Source organism: Lagopus muta, chromosome 5, assembly GCF_023343835.1.
Source record: "Lagopus muta isolate bLagMut1 chromosome 5, bLagMut1 primary, whole genome shotgun sequence".
NCBI classification, from domain to species: Eukaryota; Metazoa; Chordata; class Aves; order Galliformes; family Phasianidae; genus Lagopus; species Lagopus muta.
The window spans coordinates 59,030,783-59,049,328 of record NC_064437.1 but is presented as its reverse complement, the minus strand read 5'-3'; positions in this window follow the sequence as shown (position 1 = coordinate 59,049,328).

Sequence of the window (18,546 nt, the reverse complement as noted above, 5' to 3'; positions counted from 1 at the left end):
TGTAAGGAGTATGAATCTGAACTGGATAACCAGGTGGGCCCTGGACACAGGACAGTGTGGGATCAATAGCTTTTAATAAACTTGCTGAATTTGGCACCTGTTGTTGTCCCTGAACATCAGAAAAAAAATTAGTTTAAAGAAGGAGTTTTTTTTAAAAAAAGAAGAAGAAAGAAAGAAAAGAAAAAAAAAAAAATAAAGAACAGGGTGACCATTTTTTCTCCATTTTCCTTGACTGTCCAAAACTACCATCACATGAATGAAAACACTTTAGCTCTTCTTTGCTTTTTCCCCTCTTTGAGGCTGGGGCTAAGTTTCTGCATGGGCAAGATACCTTTCCATAACCACTCATCTGAGGCATAGGATAAGTGCAGGTTGAATATCCTTAGAGAGTAGTGCTTGAGCTGAGAACACCGTGCGGCTGCTTTGGTGCTAACAGGGAACCAGAAGGAAAGCTGCAGGAAAGTGCAATCTACAGCTCCTTCTTATTAATGAGCTGAAATAATTCTGCACTAAAAAGTAAGAAAACTACAGAATAGATCCCTGCCCATCTCTACTTTTTTCCTTTGGTTATGCACTGTGTAACTCATTGCCTAGGCCAACACTTCCCAGGGCAATCAGATCTTGTCAGTAACAACTATTTGTTATATCAAGGCTAAAGAAAAAGGTGAAAGAACAAAAAGGTTAGATGGTGGAAAAGACTGTTAAAAGACTGATTCAGAAGAAAAATGGGTCTTACTAAGAAAGATGAACCTTTCACATCGCACACCGGAATTTGCCTTCACTTTGTCCTTGTCAGCTTCCTAAGGGTTAAGCCATCTTTGGTAGCAGGAAGGTAAAACTATCCTAAATATCTTCAGAAATCTGCTTGTCTATTAGTAATTCCCCAGTGACAATGTAAAGAAAATCAACCACCAGACTTCACATCCTGTACAAGCCTGGTTATGCATATTTAATAAAAGGAAACATACTATAAGGCAAAAATGTGTGTCCATGGAAACTGCCTATCTGGATTAAAACAAAAACCACAATATATTATATTTTACATACAGCATTCACATACACTCTTCCTCCACCAGTCTGGTTAGGTATTGACTGTCAGAGATTTCTACTGCCTGGTTGTTATTTTCGCATCCCTGAGATGATCTCAGCATTGTACAGCTCTGAGGTCTGTCATGTTCTGTGCACAGCTCAGGCACTGAGCTCACTGCACACAGGCAAACATGGGCTGCAACAAAGCACTGAGCAGAACAGCTTGCCCCTAGGATTTTGCGCTCTTCAGTAATTTATTTTTTTTTTATTTTTTTTTTTGTAAGGGGTTAGATGAGGGGAAACAAAACATTACAAAATGGCATGGGCAAGCCAGGAGCAGTCTGTGCTCTGCACAGAGGGGGAACTGTGCTCCCAGCTTTCACTGTTCCCTGTCCTCGTGCTATGCCTGTACAGGGAGAGATAAGAAATATGGGTGTGTATGTCCCCATGGATATACACACGATCCTCCATCAGTGATTTCTGGAGGCTGGCTTCAGTCCGTGCTGTTCTAACACCACAGAGCTACAACCAGCAGCTGTCCTGGGGCTTTTTGAGGGGGTAAGCCTGCAGCTCTGAAAGCTGGGGTTCAACCTCAGGACAGGGAGCAGAGAGCGATGGTGGGATCAACAAGCCCACTGAATCATCTTGTGGCTCTGTCAGCTCCAGACAGCAGAGCAGTGCCCACCATCAGAAATGCTCAATAACCTCTTTGTTTGCAGCACCAGCTGCTGTGCTCTGCGAGGCCAGTTGCAGAGAGCAGTGGTGTGCAGCTCTGAGAAGCATGTGCAGGGACAGGCAGCAAGTGAGCTCTGTTACAATTAGCACATGATGTACAATAGCTTGTTTATCAAAATGAAACCAATAGTTGGCTTTCTCAAAATCTTACCTCCAAACCAACCAGCTGGCTCTAGTACAAACTGGGAAGATGGTGACATCACCAGTATGGACCTGGGGGTGACCTCTCAGAAAGTAGCTCCAAAGAGAGGGACTTGGGTGCCCTGGTAGATCGCAGGTGACTGTGAGATCAGACACTTTGCCAAAGAACAGCAGTTTCCCACCTTGCTGCAAAGAACATCAATACCCAACCTTTACATTTACCTTTACCCTTCTCTTCCTCCTCCATGTCTGTGCACACATTCACTCTGTGGCTGCTGCCTTTCATTTAACTTGCTCTTAGGAAAAGACTTCCCGAAGGTTTTACTTGCCCAATTACTAGATGAACATAACCACACACAGCTGAGCTAATGCAAATAGATTCTCTGCTCCTTCATCCAGTACACTTGCTGCAGGCTTTGCTACGCATTCATAAGCAAATCCTGTTTCCTCTCTTCCTCCCTCCTGTGTTCATCTGAAACTGGAGAGAAGCTTTTATCTTGTTTCCTTGTTATCATACAAGGCATCCACAAATTCATTCCCCTGCTTGAATTTCCTCACATTCCTGATAGCACTACCTGCAAAGCCCACATTAAAAGCCTACTCCTGTGGCAGAGTCAAGCCAAAGCAAACCTAATAAATCCATGCAGCAATGTCAAGGCTACATCAAGGCTACACCATCAACATTGTGCTCCTGTTTGTGCAGTTAAGATCTCAGACTTCCCATACTTCCCATACTTGTCCAACAGTACTCCGAGATTTCTGGACTATGCTTCTGGCAGGGAAGAAAAGACCTGGCCATCTCAATGTGATCCTGTAGTACAGGGAACCTGTACTTCGAATCTGCATCCTCCACACCCTAAGGCTTTCATGCCTGATATCCACCACCACATATCTGACAGAGTTGAGTAATAAGGCTGGCACAACTAACAGACATGCCATTTGCAGCATGTATCTTCACACACTCTGTGGCATAAGCAGGACACTGTACCTTCTCTCCTTTTTAACAGAATGCCTCCACCAGCACAAGCATCACAGGTAAGGAGGGAGAACAGGAGGAAGAAGGGAAGAACAGTGGTAGGCTGTCAGCAGCAGGAGTATGGTGAAACATGGAGCTGCATGGAACCCATCATTTTGGACTATGGAAACTGCATATTATTTTTTGCTGCTTCTTCCATCTTATTCCACTTTTTTTTTTTTTTTTTTTTTGGCAGAGGGAGGGGAGGGGGGCTGTTTTGCTCCCAGCAACATGTTCTTCCTATATATCTTGTCAAATATATATATCGAATATATTTTCTCCTGTCAGGGTAAGAAATTGGTTAAATAAGCTTAGAAGTGGGTTTGTTCTCCAATGAGCATCTGTATGCCCTAATAAAGTCAGATAACTGTATTATTGGGGTAGCTCGGAAGCAGACAAAATCTGCTTTCTGTTTTGCTAAATCCACAGCTAAATGATTTTTGAGGGGGATGTTTTCACGGGAGATAAAAGACTAAAATCAATGATAGGACTGTCTGAAGACTGAAGTTTCATTTTATCTCCACAAAAAATTCAGGAGTCAGCTATTCCACTAGCTTTCTATTAAATTTTGGTTCAAAAATGTCACTTCTGCTCACAGCAGTGCTGAAAAAACTATTTATCTGAATCCAACTGTAACACAGAGATTCTCCTGGATCCATTTGTTCATCAAATTAGATAAGCATACGTCAGTAACAGTGTTTATTACAAGAAAGTACTTGTAGGTGATATGAAATCCAAACCGATATGTGACAAAAATTAGTAACAGCAATAATAAATGGCTATGAGATCGACACGAGGTCTAAAGATAACGCATATATGCTCAGATAATAGGGATTTTAGGGGAAAAGTGATTGTGACAGTTCAGAAAGGAAAATTACTATCTCTTGCAAACACTTAACAAGACGTGACAACAGTTTAATCCTCAGAATTACGAACCACATTGTCTCACCATGGTGATAGGTCTGCTTCGCATTGGAGTCTAAATAAGAAATCCAGGAAAAAGTGAGAGAACAATGTGAAATGGACGTTAAGATTTCATGATGTAAAAGGATGCCTATGAGATGGTTTTACCTTCCTGACTTGGCACTACCTGAGACATCTTTTTGCAGGAATACCACCTTCCATAAAATCTCACTGAGTGAAGCTTGTTGGCCCAGGTAACTGGGCAGGCAGCTGCTATTGGTTTCTCAGTACCAGACCCAGAGAAGAGCTTATAAGGTTTGAGCAACACGGTTGTAGCCTACAGTAAATGGGTGACAAGAGCTGATGGCTCCAGACTTGCCAGTGGTAAAATCCTCATTTTCCAATCAGCTTTCCTATGCAGCAGGCTCTGGGTAGAGCCTACAAGAGGAATAAGGATTAACTATTTCTATTTAGGTTGCATACCAGACCTTTAAACACAGATCTAGCTGTAAAGCACAATTAAGTAGAAGTGAACCCTTGCTCATTTTCTCTTTGCAGCCAACTTCTTTTATAACGAGCTTTGTCTCCGATTCTGCTAAGCCTTTAATTGTGTGCTTAACTTTATGTGCTTAACATCAATGGGATATGTGGGTAAGTACAAAACTAGGTGTTTTGTTGAGCAGAGTAAGTTACCTCAAACAATTGAATATTTTGCTCAACTGAGGCCCTGGCAAATAGAAAAAGAAAGAGCATTTAATGGGTTATTGAAAAGAAATAGTTTCCCAGTATCAGCTGGTAAAACTAATATCTTAAGTTCCTTCTCTTCATAGGTATATCGATAACTCATTTCAGTTCATCCAAGAAGGAAAGATTTCTTTGAACTTCAATTGAAATTTGGGCACCTATATTAAATAACCGAAGGCTTTGCTATTGGGAGTCTTTGATGAGAGTGTCAAAGATATTTGGGTAATTATTTCTATTACATCAGTGCTCAAGACCTTGCCATTAAAGTATATATACATATCCTCTCATCTTCACTGCATTTCTGGGATTATTACTTTCCTGTAGGAATTCAACCAGAAAAACTACTAGGTGAGTTTATGCATAATATAAAGCCAACATATGTACTCACTTGGATGCAAGAGCAGTTGTGATGATATCCCTGCCTCTAGATTACATACATTTTTATTACCTAGCAGTATTAATCACAGAAGGGCTTAGGTTGAAAGGGCTCTTGAAGATCATCGAGCTCCAACCCCGTGCTGTGGGCTGATTGCCCCCACCAGATCAGTTGCCCAGGGCCCCGTGCAGTCTGACCTTGAGCACATTATGATGATTATAAGAGGAGATAAATAAACTGACGAACCCTTGTAGCTTCTCCCATTTTTGAATTCAAGAAAAGCATTTTCCATAGATTTATGTACTTAAACACTCTCTTTCCTCACAGCTAGCTCAGCCATTGCACTTATCATCACTTGCTCTGAGATTCACAGTGCCTTAAATCGACTGAGGTGAGCAGTTTTTGGAAAGCTATACCTGGCAGACAAAGACAGCTTGCAATTTGGCAGCTCTCTTTCCTTTTCTGTCCCTGAGCTCATCCTGTAGCAGAATGAGGTGTTACCCTGTAAAAAAGAATAAAGGCTACATGCAGGGAGAGTATTTCTTTTTCTCTCTTGCCTTATCCAAATGTGTTCTTCTCTCATCTGTCCTCTATTGCATCATATTCAGCCTCTACCTGCCCTCTAAACCTTGCCAGAATACAAATTTTTGCCTCTTCCACTGCAATTAATAACCACACCTATACATTCTTCTGACATACCTGTTCTCATTACTTCTCCATCTTTTGACCCTACCCAGTGTCATTATCATGCTAATATCTCATACCTTCCGAGTCTTCAGTAATGGGAGCAGTTCCTTCGCATGACTTACTACAGAGAACATTTCCTAATGTATCACTAATGTTTTTCCTCCTTTCTTTCACATGACAAGCCACAGAAACACAGAGCAGCTATACCACTATTTCAAAAAAATGTCACATGAAAACTCTCGTGTCTAATGCCTACAGTTTTATGCCACAATCTCAGCTACATCTTGGTGGTAAAAGAAGGGGAAAGTCAACTTTAAAAGGGCAATGATCAGGATGCAGTATAAGCAACGTGCAAATAAGTATGTTATTACTGCATTCAATTCCTAGTTCCCTACTTCCCCAGTTTGCTTCTTTCCTTTGGCATTTTTGGACAGCTTAGACAGTTAAAAGAAACTCATGTTACTGTTTTTCTGGTTTCCCTTTAAAATTTTCATGCATAATATTTGGGTTGCAGCTATCACTGGAGATTTCTTATTTCTTTTAAACACTTCTCCTGGAGATTTAGAACGAATCAAGCATATATTCCTATAGGTCTTTCATTTTGTAAACATCCTCTTCTTCAAACAATAATCTGCATTCTGGGTCATATTTGGAGATTTGTAATGTCTCTTTAATGGATTGTAAAACCAAAGGGATTGTTACGATAATCTATTTTAAATTAACTTCTGTTTAAACAATAGTACATTTTTCAAAATGATAATCAGTGTGGGAAAATACATTCTGATCCTCAGTAAATTGTTCTGGTAATCAATCACCCTCAGTTTTAAAACACTGCATGGCTTATTTTAGGTCCATATTTGTTTAGCTCCAGTTTCTATTCACTGGGTATTGTTGTGCTTTTTAGTGATGTATTCATGTTTCTTCAGAACTATAAAACAGCTATTTTAGGTAGATTCTGAACACAGGTATCAGTTCACCTATTAACCTTATCTTAGATTAATTAGATAGATTGCTTTTTAAAAAATCACACATTATTGGAGTGATTTTCCACAAGCTTGGAATCATTTTTTATTTCTCTCTGAACCTTTGCTATTTTTCAGTTTTTTTCTTAATGGGTGAAAACATGATCTGGACAGAGAATGCTAGCAATTATCTCAGCCATACCATGAACTCAGCTCCCTTCTGCTTGACATTCGCTGCTTACCCAATCAAAGCAAATGCTTTTCTGCTAGCCATTATATTGAATGGGAGCTCATTCAGTCTCTATCTATCACCAACTCTAAATCTTCATCAGTACCACTGTATTTCCAGGGTACTTTTTTGCTACCCTGTATGTGTGATTGGAATTCCTTGCTCCCACACATATGACTTTGGCTTTATTAGAAGTACTTATTGTTCAGATGAGCTCATCTTATGGAATGATGCAAATCCAGAATATAGAAATGATCTGTCCCGTCATTATTTACCACTCCAGTAATTTTTATTCATCTGCAATATTTACCAGCAGAGATTTTGTATTTTATGCTAGATCACTGGTAAAGATTAACTGTCTTTAGGCTGAGAACAGACTAGTTCAAATATTTCCATAGGATGTAGATTTTCAAGCACAGTACTTTTGAAAATCCACGCATTTAGTGAATCTTTCAGTCTAAGAATAAAGAAGTTTGGAATAAGCTCTATATATACACTATAAAACAGTAGGGAAAGGTTAAGCTGTTTTAAACAATAAAAATCTAGCTGACCAGGCAGTAGGTTAGAGGCTATTGTTTCCATCTAATAACATCTTAGGCTATCTGGTCATAAAACTTTAACATTACCATGGGAATAAATACAAAATCACACTGAGTTACAAGAAAAAAAACCCTCATGTCTTAGAAATAATGCAAGACAGTTTTCTCCTTCAAATGTTTTAATCTGAATTTCAGGTTGGATATTAGGAAAAACTTCTTTTCAGAAAGAGTGCTGAGATGCTGGAATGAGCTGCACAGGGAGGTTGTTGAGTAAGTGTCCCTGGAGGTGTTCAAGAAATATTTGAATGCTGTACTAAGCGACATGGTCTAGGGGGAAATTATTGGTGGTAGGTAGAAGGTTGAACTGGGTGATCTTGGAGATCTTTTCCAACCTTAATGATTTTATGAATACCTGTCATGATTTTAGGCTAGAGTTAACTTCCTTTGTAGAGGCTCACATTAAGCTGGTTTTTGGATTTTTGATGAAAACAGCGGTGATATCACACCAGTGTTTCAGCTGCTGCAGAGAAGTGCTTACACAAAGCCAAGGACATTTTGGCTGCTCATGCACAAGGAGCTGGGAAGGGACACAGCTAGGCTAGCTGACCCAGACAGGCCAAAGGGATGCCCCTTATGAGATCGTGCTCAGCAATTAGAGCTGGGGTAAAGAAAGAGGAGCTGGGAGAACATTTGGAGTGATTGCATTTATCTTCCCAAGAAGCTGTTATGTGTGATGAGCCCTGCTTTTCACTCGCCAGCCCATGGGAAGTGGCAAACAGATTACTTGTTTTGCTTTGCTTCCACACGCAGCGTTTAATTTACTAAGTAAACTGTCTTCATCTCCACCCATGAGGTCTTACACTTTCACCTTCCCAGTTCTCTCCTGTCCCACTTGGACAGAATGAGCAAGTGGCTCCTCAGTGCTGAGCTCTCTCTACTGGGTTAAGCCACAGCAGTAGCTTCACAATAAAAACAACATGATATTCAGCAAAAGATCTTTAACATCCTATGTGGCTAGAGAGAGGCATTTGCCTAATTTGCCCCCAAATTACTACCAAAACTTGGAGAGCATGATGACACACAGAGGCAGCACTGCATACACATCTCTCATCTCAGGAATGGCCTAGTATATATGGTAGCATCACTATAACCTAATTCTGTCCTTTCTTTTTCTTAGTCAGCAGAGTACACAGTAATCTCACATGAGCCTGCATCTTGCAAGTTATGCAGGGTTTTGGCAGAACTGTCACTTCCCTTACAATACAATGCATTTTGGCCTTGAATTCATTATTAAAGAAATAGCATTTGTCTAGCATTAGTCAGTCCAAATGCAATACTTTACATTTAATTTTTAGTGATTTATCTGGGTCATATATCATTACATGATATACAACAAAACTGCCTATTTATCTAACTGTAGTAGGAAGGATTCAATTATTGTGGAAATATGGGAATAACTGTAACAAATTGGAAATTGTGTTTCATCTGGCTTGGATATCACTATTTAGGAATGATGTTCTTAACAGCTGGAAACAAACAAACAAAAAAATTTGTCAAAGTTTCTGTAATTATTTCAAAACTCCTTGCAAAGAAAATCTGCTATTACCACTCATAGTCTTCCAATATCACTCTCCCTCAGTGATGAAGTCACATACTCCAGGATCACTCTGCCTTCCCTTTTCTGCACTTTAAATGGAACAAATGAATTTTCACTTTTGGGTTCAGAAGTAGTTTAAACTGGTTAAGTAGGTGTGGTTAATTTTGCTGGTTACATGGATCTCTATGTCATAGTTCAGTCTAATAAATCTGCTATCTTGTTGTTAAAACAGAAGTCAAAGCTTGTTCTTTGTCTGTATTGATGTAGGACTCTGTATTAATGTACGTTAAACAGGGACTGAAGGCTTAAGAGTTCCAACCTCACCATCACAGTTCTCTTCAGAAACTCCTGAAGTCTTAACAGGTTACCCATATGCACTAATTCTTCCCCCTTCTATATTTACTTGGTGTACTAATTTTCATTAATCTTACAGTAAAAAGGGAAATACAGCACTTCCAATAGTTATTTCCTTCCAATATGCTGCGCTACTGAAGAAAATAAGTATCAAGTATAAAAACATTTGAAAAGTGTTGATGTTAAATGTTACATACTTTCTTCTTGCCAATAACCTAATGTAGGTATTTGAGTATTCTTCAATTGTACAAGCTTTACTACGTTAAATATTTTTACTCGAAGCATAATATATGTTCTAACAACTCTAGCATGTGCAAACCACTTTATAGCCCCAAGCTTCATGGAATTAATAGAGGTTTAAAGGTAATAAGGCTCGTATATTTTATGAAGTGGATGAGCTACCTTGATGCGCTCATATTTTGTGAGCACTGCAGTTTCCAGGTACCAACAGAACTGGATGGATGGTTTGGAACTGGTAAGAAAGGCGACAGAGTTAAATCACATGAATTAGATTTTCTAAAAGTGGAAACATGAAATCACCCTTTCATTATCCTTGCATCTGACAAAATACATTATCATATGTTTTTTGCTTGAACAGTGTAAAGATCGTTCAAAACAGATACAATTGCAAATCAGGAAGGATCACACTTACGTGGAGCCCTGACAATGTGATCTCATCAAGCTAGAACTTGAAATTGCAAGTGTCACTTCAGATAAGATCAGGGAATGCTTCCTGTCCCAATAATGTGACATTATCAAGTTTGAGAATGCAGCAAAGGCACATGCACAATTTTGTGAACTAACAAGGCAGATGTAGAACACACTGGTTGGCAGGATATTTTAGATCCCCAGATTGCCTTGAGCTGGACATAATTACCTTTTTTTTTTTTTTTTTTTTTTTTGCATGTGGGAGAGCCATCTCGAAGACTAAAAGAGCAGGGCACTCACTGAAGAGAGGAAAATGTTGATCTTCTAATTAACATAAGTTCAAGCATCTGAACTGCATTTCACAGCATAGAGAAAGCTTTTGAGTGAAAAAATGTATGTTTTATAGGGAACTCTTAAACAACTCTGCCTCTATTTTTATAGGAAGTATCTAACATAGATTTCTACTCTGAGAGTGCTGGTATACTTAAGTTTGCTTTAGAAAATTAATAGTTAGCTGCCATTATATTGCATGAAGCTCATCCTCAAGATAGATCATACAGAATTTATCAGTGCGATTATCCTCTTGATTTGGACTCCAAAACTACAGAATAAACACAACGGTTCACAGTCTTAAAGCAGGAGGGATAAGGAGCAGGAAGCCAGTTAGATTTTTTGGCTCTTCACCTTGTTTTGGCATAGTTTAGGGACATAAACAGCACTTCTTTGGGAACCAATTGAAAGGTTAGGTACATGTCCAAAGCAGAATTCATGCATTAAAAGCAGTACTTCAGAGGAAGCTGGAGGTCACATGAGAATTTGCAATATGAGAATGTTTTTCCTAACACTAGAAACCATGAAGTCATTAACTGCCTCTCTTTCTGATTTGGGAATACTTTAGCACCTAACATTTGCTTTTAATTGAATAGTTGTCAAATTCTGCTCACATGGGAAGAACTGCTTTATGAACTTTGCTGTCCTTCATGGCTCCAGCTCTACCATCTGACTGAGGACTCTGGAAGCCAAAGCTCACAACACACCATCTCTGCTGACACAACGTGAGCAGAACCATTGGTACTTCTTGCACAATGGGAGACATGAAGGCTTCTGTGGTAAAGAAGCTGGGGCAGTCAGAGTGAAGTCCTTTTGCTTCAGTGCTACAAATAAATGTACTTAGAAATAAAACATATTTATTCTTTTCATCAAACACACACATGCTCTACTCATAAACCATGTCATTTCGTGTAGCATGGACTGCAGCATTTGAAATACAAATTCCATGCACAGGATAATACTGAAGGTTGCTTTGCCCAACTTATGCATGTACCACAGTACCAAAATAATTAAAAGTTGACATTTAAAGGGGAGTACCCTATCCCTCAGAAAGAACTGCTTTTTTTTTTTTCTTTCCTTTTTTTCCAGTGACTTTCCAATATCAAGAAGAAAAAAAACCTGCCAGCTTTGTATGCAATGCTTGATAAAACATTGTTTATGGACATGGCTTAGTGGGCAATATTGGTGGTACTAGACGGTAGGATTAGATGATCTTAGAGGTCATTTTCAACCTTAATGATTCTATGAAAACATGAAGCTATAACTTAGTGCAGAACTAAAGTGGTGAAAGAGTGCAGAACTAGTGCAGTGGTGAAAGCTTTTTATGAGCACAGCTCTTCAAAGACCTCATTTTTGCAGCAAGAAAAATACTAGAGAAAAAAATACACGTGTTCTTCATCTTAACAAACTTCCTTGCATTGATTAACACACTGTTTTATGAGACCTGAAAGAACAAAGTTAAATGAACAAGAAGTGAAAACTTATGATGGATGTATCCCTCACAGCATTTAGATCTTTTCCACTTGATTAAAAATTCCTAGTTCCTCTTCACTGAATTGTTTAGTTTTTTAGCAGTCTCTGTCCTGATTAAAACAAATTAGCATCAAAGATCCCCAGCTGAATGAGGAATCATTAATTGAGAAACATGCAATGCTCCTTAATTATCTTAGAACAGTCAGAGAACAAATAATCTTAGGTTGCAAAGGGGTTTGCACGCACTGTGCACCAAGAGCTTATTCTCTATGTCTGCCAGAATAAAGGTAGACTTGCCCAAACTGTTGAAGGATATCAGTACAAGCCTCAGTAAACACATTATAAATTGTTTGTCTAAGAGAAAAAAAAAACACCAAACAACCAAAATAAAGGAAGGTAATGGCTGACAGAAAGAGAGAGATATTTCAGTTTATTACGCTGATCATAGTTTTCAATTTGCTTTGCATATGCCAACATGGATTGAGAAAGAATGAAAGCTGTTCTTTATTGATACAAATCTAAATACTTCTGAGCGAAATGCTCCAACTCTAGAAACATCTAACAAATGTCAGACATGCAGGTACAGAGGAACGGTGCAGCTTGAAATAGCAGATGAAAAGGCAACAAACCTTCATAAAACCTGTCTCAAAAGGAACCCAAGGAATATTTGCTATTCTTTGGTTGTTTGCTCTTTGTTACACTATTCCTCCAACAGCTGGCTTTTTTTTTTTTTTTATGCTATGTCTCAGATTCCCCAGCTCAGCACTGCCAGCCTGCAGACAAGGAACTGAGGTTTTTTTTTTAAGGGCACAATATACTTACTAGTATAAATGTCTTAACATTTATTTTGCATTGCAAATTTATAGAAGAAATCCTGCAGAAGTCACTCAATAACACTGAATGGTTCCTAGAGTGAGTCTGTTGGATTTACATTCTTTTACAGCTAAGACTAATCCAGCAAGTGTTGCTAACTTAAAAACTGGACAGCAAAATTAAATGCTGTTCAGAACCACCTAAGCTTGCTGTGAACAAGTTTGTCCCAGTGCCAGTATCCCCTGCTCCCTCACTGAGCTAATTAGCTCTGCAGAGAAGGAAACTATTAGCAGGGATGCAGAAGAATGATGATGCAGTTGTGCACTCCTGGTACCCAGACACTTTGCACTGTACCACATTATTATGTATAGGTGCATTCTTACAGTCTTTGCATGTAAAAATTCTGATGTAATGTTATATAGTGCATGCAGTGGACATAAGATGATCCCAATGAGTATAAAGGATAAAGACCGATCTAACAATTTTTTTTTTTTTTTGAGTCTCCACACCACAAGAAGGCAATGGGCATTTTCCCAGTTCCTATAAACTTGTACCATTCCTCTGCTGCCAACGAAATTCTCCTGACATATTGCGTAAGGGTTATCCAAAGATCCATTAAAGTAAGGACTTGATCTAGATCTTATGTTCTGACCTTAGTATTCTGGCATCTGAAGGACAAGAGCAGCATATCCAGCCTCTTATGCCAAATTTACTTTGATTTTCTTTTTAGTTCATAGTCATGAATCTCTAATGCAAATGGGAAGCCTAAAGATTTAACGTCAGAGCTCATTCTTCTGCGTAACTAATGGTGATGTCACTCTGCAGAGAGAAATTAATGATGTAACGAACCACAGAAACCTCAGTAGGGATCCGGCATCCCATCCTCGTGGCTACTTCATCCCTCAGCAGCAGGGAGGGAATAGGAGAGGTGGGACCGAAGTGGTCTGCCACCATTTCACTCCATGAAACAGCACAGCTGTGCTGTTTTTTTTCTCAAAGCAGTCAGACTGCTTTTATGTGAGCAGTATCACTCTACGTTTGAAGATAATGTACCATATTGACTCCTTGTTTGGGCTTATGTGGAGCACTGTTTCTGAATCAGGTTAACTCCTGAACTGCCTAGGTCCATTAAACCTGGGGCCACCATGTCACACAGAGAGTCATAACTGGTTGCCTGAGACAGCTGGCACAGTTTTCAGGTACACATATTGAATATAGATCTCTGATTTACGTCCAAGTCCCCTATGGCTGCTTACACCAAGTCCAGAGAGAGACTGCTCAGACAGAAGATCAAGTGGGTGAATAAGAGGCAACTATTTTTTATAGGTAGATACAATTCTGTGAGGGATCCCACTTGCAAAGGGGGAAAAAATAATTTAAATAACAGACTGATATTCTTTAGGAAGTAACCTACACCTCTGTATCTTCACTGGAACGACACTCAGAATAGCAACATCTCTTTTCCTCTACTTGATCCACTATTAAAGAAAAATTCCCTTTAAGCAGAGTCTAGATACACTGCAAAGTTAAAAAAAAACAAAAAAACAACCCTCAGGCTCCTGGAGGATACAACTCACTTTTTACAAAAAAGGCATTACACATATTTGCAAGGAAAACACAGACCTTGATCCAAACTAACACTTCTACAGCAGAAGCATATACACAAATGTGCAAGCACAAATATACTGTTTGGGTAAATATGGATTAGGTTAAAACTTTATATTTTCTTTCCTCCCTTGAAACAGGACTTTGCCTGTATGTCACGCTCCCTAATTCCATATCAGAAAGTAAAATGTCCTGTTGCTTAATGGTTTATATTTTACTTATTTAAAGCTTAATGAAGCCATTTTTGTATGGGTTGAAATCATAATCTGTATGAAATTCCATCACCTCCTAATAGCCTTCCCATTGGCTATTAGAGAAAATGGGAGATGCTTAAGGAAAGAATGGAACTGGAAGACTTGGAATGTTTCAAGTGCATACAGTTCTAAAGAATCTAGAATGCCACATAGGGGAATGGGAACAACTGGGTTAGTATCAAAAGTTAAAAGGCCCATGCAGGCAATAACCTTGTTTCATTAAAGAGTATAATTAAACATATGCTACAGATAAAACTTACAAAGTCAGAGGGATTCAGGAACCAATAAGTAGCAGCTACAGACCAGTTTGAAGCTTTGTAATATTTCTATATGAAGTGAACAGACGCTGATGATGTGCAAGTTGATCAGATATACAGTAAAATAACTGCTGAATAAGCTAAGAGCATTAATTCCAGAAAACAGAGATAAAAGCAGTTGGAAAGGAATTGGGATCAGCATGTGGCAAGGACTGCATATCTTCAGAGCTTGGATCAGATTCATGATGAGACTGCACCAAAAGAAAAAGACAACAAGGCAAAGCAAAGGACAATATTTGAATGGCATGGTGGCAAAGACAAAGCAGAAGAGGAATGCTAATGCCAGTGATCACTTATAAGACCACTTGGGTCTGGAGGAAAGAGTGTCAATTTATTGCAAACCTGCTGAAAAATGAAAATATTTTATTTTCAAAAAAGAAAGTTGTAGAAAGACTGACCAGAGTTGTTTGTGGAAGTGAGTTCTGAAGGGATCAAGGACTTGCTATGTGGATCTTACCTGTGGGAAACAGTTCTGTGCCACATGTCTACACGGTTGCATATTAAGTTATTGAAAGCAGGAAGATGTAAATAAAATCATACACTGTGCAGAACAATTCTGTTGGTTTCATAGATCTGAGACAGTTTCAGAGCAGCAGCAAATGTTTTCATAAATGGAATGTTGAAGCTGGTGTGCTGCCTCTTTCTTAAATTTTATAAAACTCTCACAGTTTTTTTTGTTGTTGTTATTAATTTAATAAAGAAGGAACTGTTCAGTATAGGGAATTCTGAAAGAAGACTCTACCAAATATTAAATATTTTCCTGAGATATTTGATAAGATGTAAAACTATCATCAGGATGAATACAGAGAGATTTCAAGAACTCTTATGATGCTGTATCGTAGCCCTTGAGCTACACTGGAAGGATTTATAACCTCATAAAATGGTTTTAAAAAGGCATACTCAGTATTTGCAATGAGGGAGATGTAGCATGAAGGAGGTATAAGATCCCTGGCCCACATAACATGACCGAGGAATTAAGGCATGGAAATGTGTTATCTTCAATATTCATCAACATGGTGAAAATGGTACAATTACTGACGTTTTCAGAACTTCAAAGAAACTTCAAAATTGTGAAGCACCTTTGAGAGTCTGTGGTCTGAGCAATTGTGAATGAAGCAGAAGGTTTTGTACAAAAATAGATAATAAAGGAGAAAAACAAAGTAAAATCAGACATGTAGAAAACTTAATTAACCAAAGAGATCAGTAAGCGCAATGATTTAGTAAACAGCAGGAATTTACCAACAAGAGGAAATTGACCTCAAGAGTAAAAACTAAGAGCAAATTCTGGGTTCTCCCACAATAGTCATCACAGAAAGTAGGAAACTTTCAAACCTACTAGCAAATGTTTGCTTTTTACTTCCCTTCATTAAGTATGCCCCTAGTTTGGGTATAGAAAACTGCAACATCTAGCATTGTAAATAACTGCTAAATAATGTAATAACAAAAATATACTTAGTGCTCATATGGTGCCTGTTATTTTTAGAGAACTGAAAAGACCTGAGTGCTCTCTAAACATTAATTAATCTACAATATTCCCTTGTCATTAGTAAGGTTAATTTTATCATTCCCAAGTATTTAGTTAGGAAATCTAAAGCAGAAGAAAATGATTTACTACATTCCAACTATCTATTTGGCAGCAGAAACAAAATTACCTATGTTAATACATTTAGAAAGATTTTTATACTGGAACATTTGCCTTTCTGTGCTTTAAGAACTGGGGAAGGAAGGACTGCAGGAAAGTTAACAGATTTCATTTCTGAATGAAGGTATTAGAATGCAGACAACTTGTGTACGCTCTATCATAAAAAATTATTCATGGTAGTAATACTAAACATTAGTTTCCATTACCATGCTTATTTTTTTGTGCAGATTTGATAACTGAATATCTTAAAAGAGCTTTAGGACTTCAGATGAAAAATAAATTCTTGATGTTAACCAACAAAAATCAAGACACAGCAACGATTTTTTTACAAACACTGACCTGGAAGAGAACATTTAACCGAAGACTCAGATCCTCAGTAGAATAAGGTCAATATCTTCTAGATCCAGAAGCATGCTTGAAGATCTCCATCTTTTTCTTTTCTTGCATCTTGTGTAATAAAAAATATTTATTAGAAAATAAAAATTGCTAAAATAGGAAAAGATAAATATCTTTTTGATGGTTTCATCCAAAATACAAAAGCAAAAAGTAATCATTAAATGAACAACAATTCTCTTAAACTCAAATAAGCTAAGTGCAATATTAACTCTGGCCTTAAGTCAGTGTGGAAAACCTGTTACAGAAAAATATATTAAAAAGCAAAGACATTAAGGGATAGAAGGTGCATGCCTTACTTTATGCACTCAGTCTTGGACTCTGCAAATACTGATCACAAATTGGTAACCCCATGGAAGAGCATTATTTTTTCAGCATTTTAAATAGACTTCTATATCCTCATTCATAAGGATAAAAGCATTTACACTTCACTTCTGGAGAAGTACCCATAAAGAGACACACAGTAGTCACCGATTCAGTTGAAGCATTCAGGCTCTTTAACAAAACGTGTGCGGAAATAGGAAAAAATGGTCTGATTCAGATCAGTTGTGGTGTCACTAATGCCACAAATATAAATGCTTCCTGAGCATTTTAAAGTCTTTTTTTTTCTTCTCTGACCATCATTCCCCTGCTCCATTCTCTTATTTGAATCTTGCTACTTCTAAATATCTGAAGAGGTGCAGAGATCTTTTTACCTAAGCATGACTCAGCCTCAAATGGCATGACTGAAGAAGTATCCATGAATGGAATTCTGGGGTAATAACAGCCCATTCACTTTGGAGTAAATTTCTGAGGGTTACTAGAATTTCTAATAAATAAACAATATGCTTTCAACATCAGAAACAGTGGTAGCTGTGTGGCCATACACGTAATAATAAGAAATGCAAGTAAGCGTTTTGAAAGCAAAGTAACATTAAATGAAAAAAATAATAATTAAAAAAAAACACAAAACAATTCAGATCTATTCAAGTCTAGATTCTGCAAGGCTCTCTTCTGGCAGCTTTTAGTATTTAACCAGCTAGCACAGCTGAAGCCAATATGGGAAGTTTTTGGCTACTTGTTGATGATGGGAGTTTTGCTATTGCTGTCAGTGGAACCATGGAACCATATAAATATCCCCAAGTGGTCCATACTTTGATCTAGAAACTATTGCATAGTTATCAGCAAACTACAGCTTTTCAGATAATTCTGTACCTTAAAGACTGAAAAGTTAGAGTTAATTTATTGAATTTCTTCCAGTAATACCAAGCATAGGACATCTTTATATTAAAAAAGAGAGGGGATTGTTAATTACCTTTAACAGAGAATTTACCTTTATTGTCAAGAAACCTTTCAGATACTTTTAAAAAAATTGGCAATGAAATTAGATACATAATGAGTTTATAATTAAAATTAATGCTATGAAGACTGAATGCCTGTTAAAGCAATCTCAAACTAAAATTCTTACCATCAGGATTCCAGCTCCCTGCATTAGGTTAATTAGAAAAGAACTATTGCAGATTTTACACATAACAAATATAAAGATACAGTGAGACTGGATGATCTCAGAGGTCTTTTCCAACCTTGGTGATTCTATGATTCTGTAAGAGTCTCAACTTTGATAATCTTGTCCAAAATTGTCAGCTTGGGAAGAGGGGAAAGGACTTTAAAGAGAATAGTCAGCTATGAAAATTTTCCAATCAGATAAATGTGAATTTTCTCAGTTAGCAGTATCTCCATTAACATCTCTAGAATTAAGCACTTTCTAATGTGATATTTAT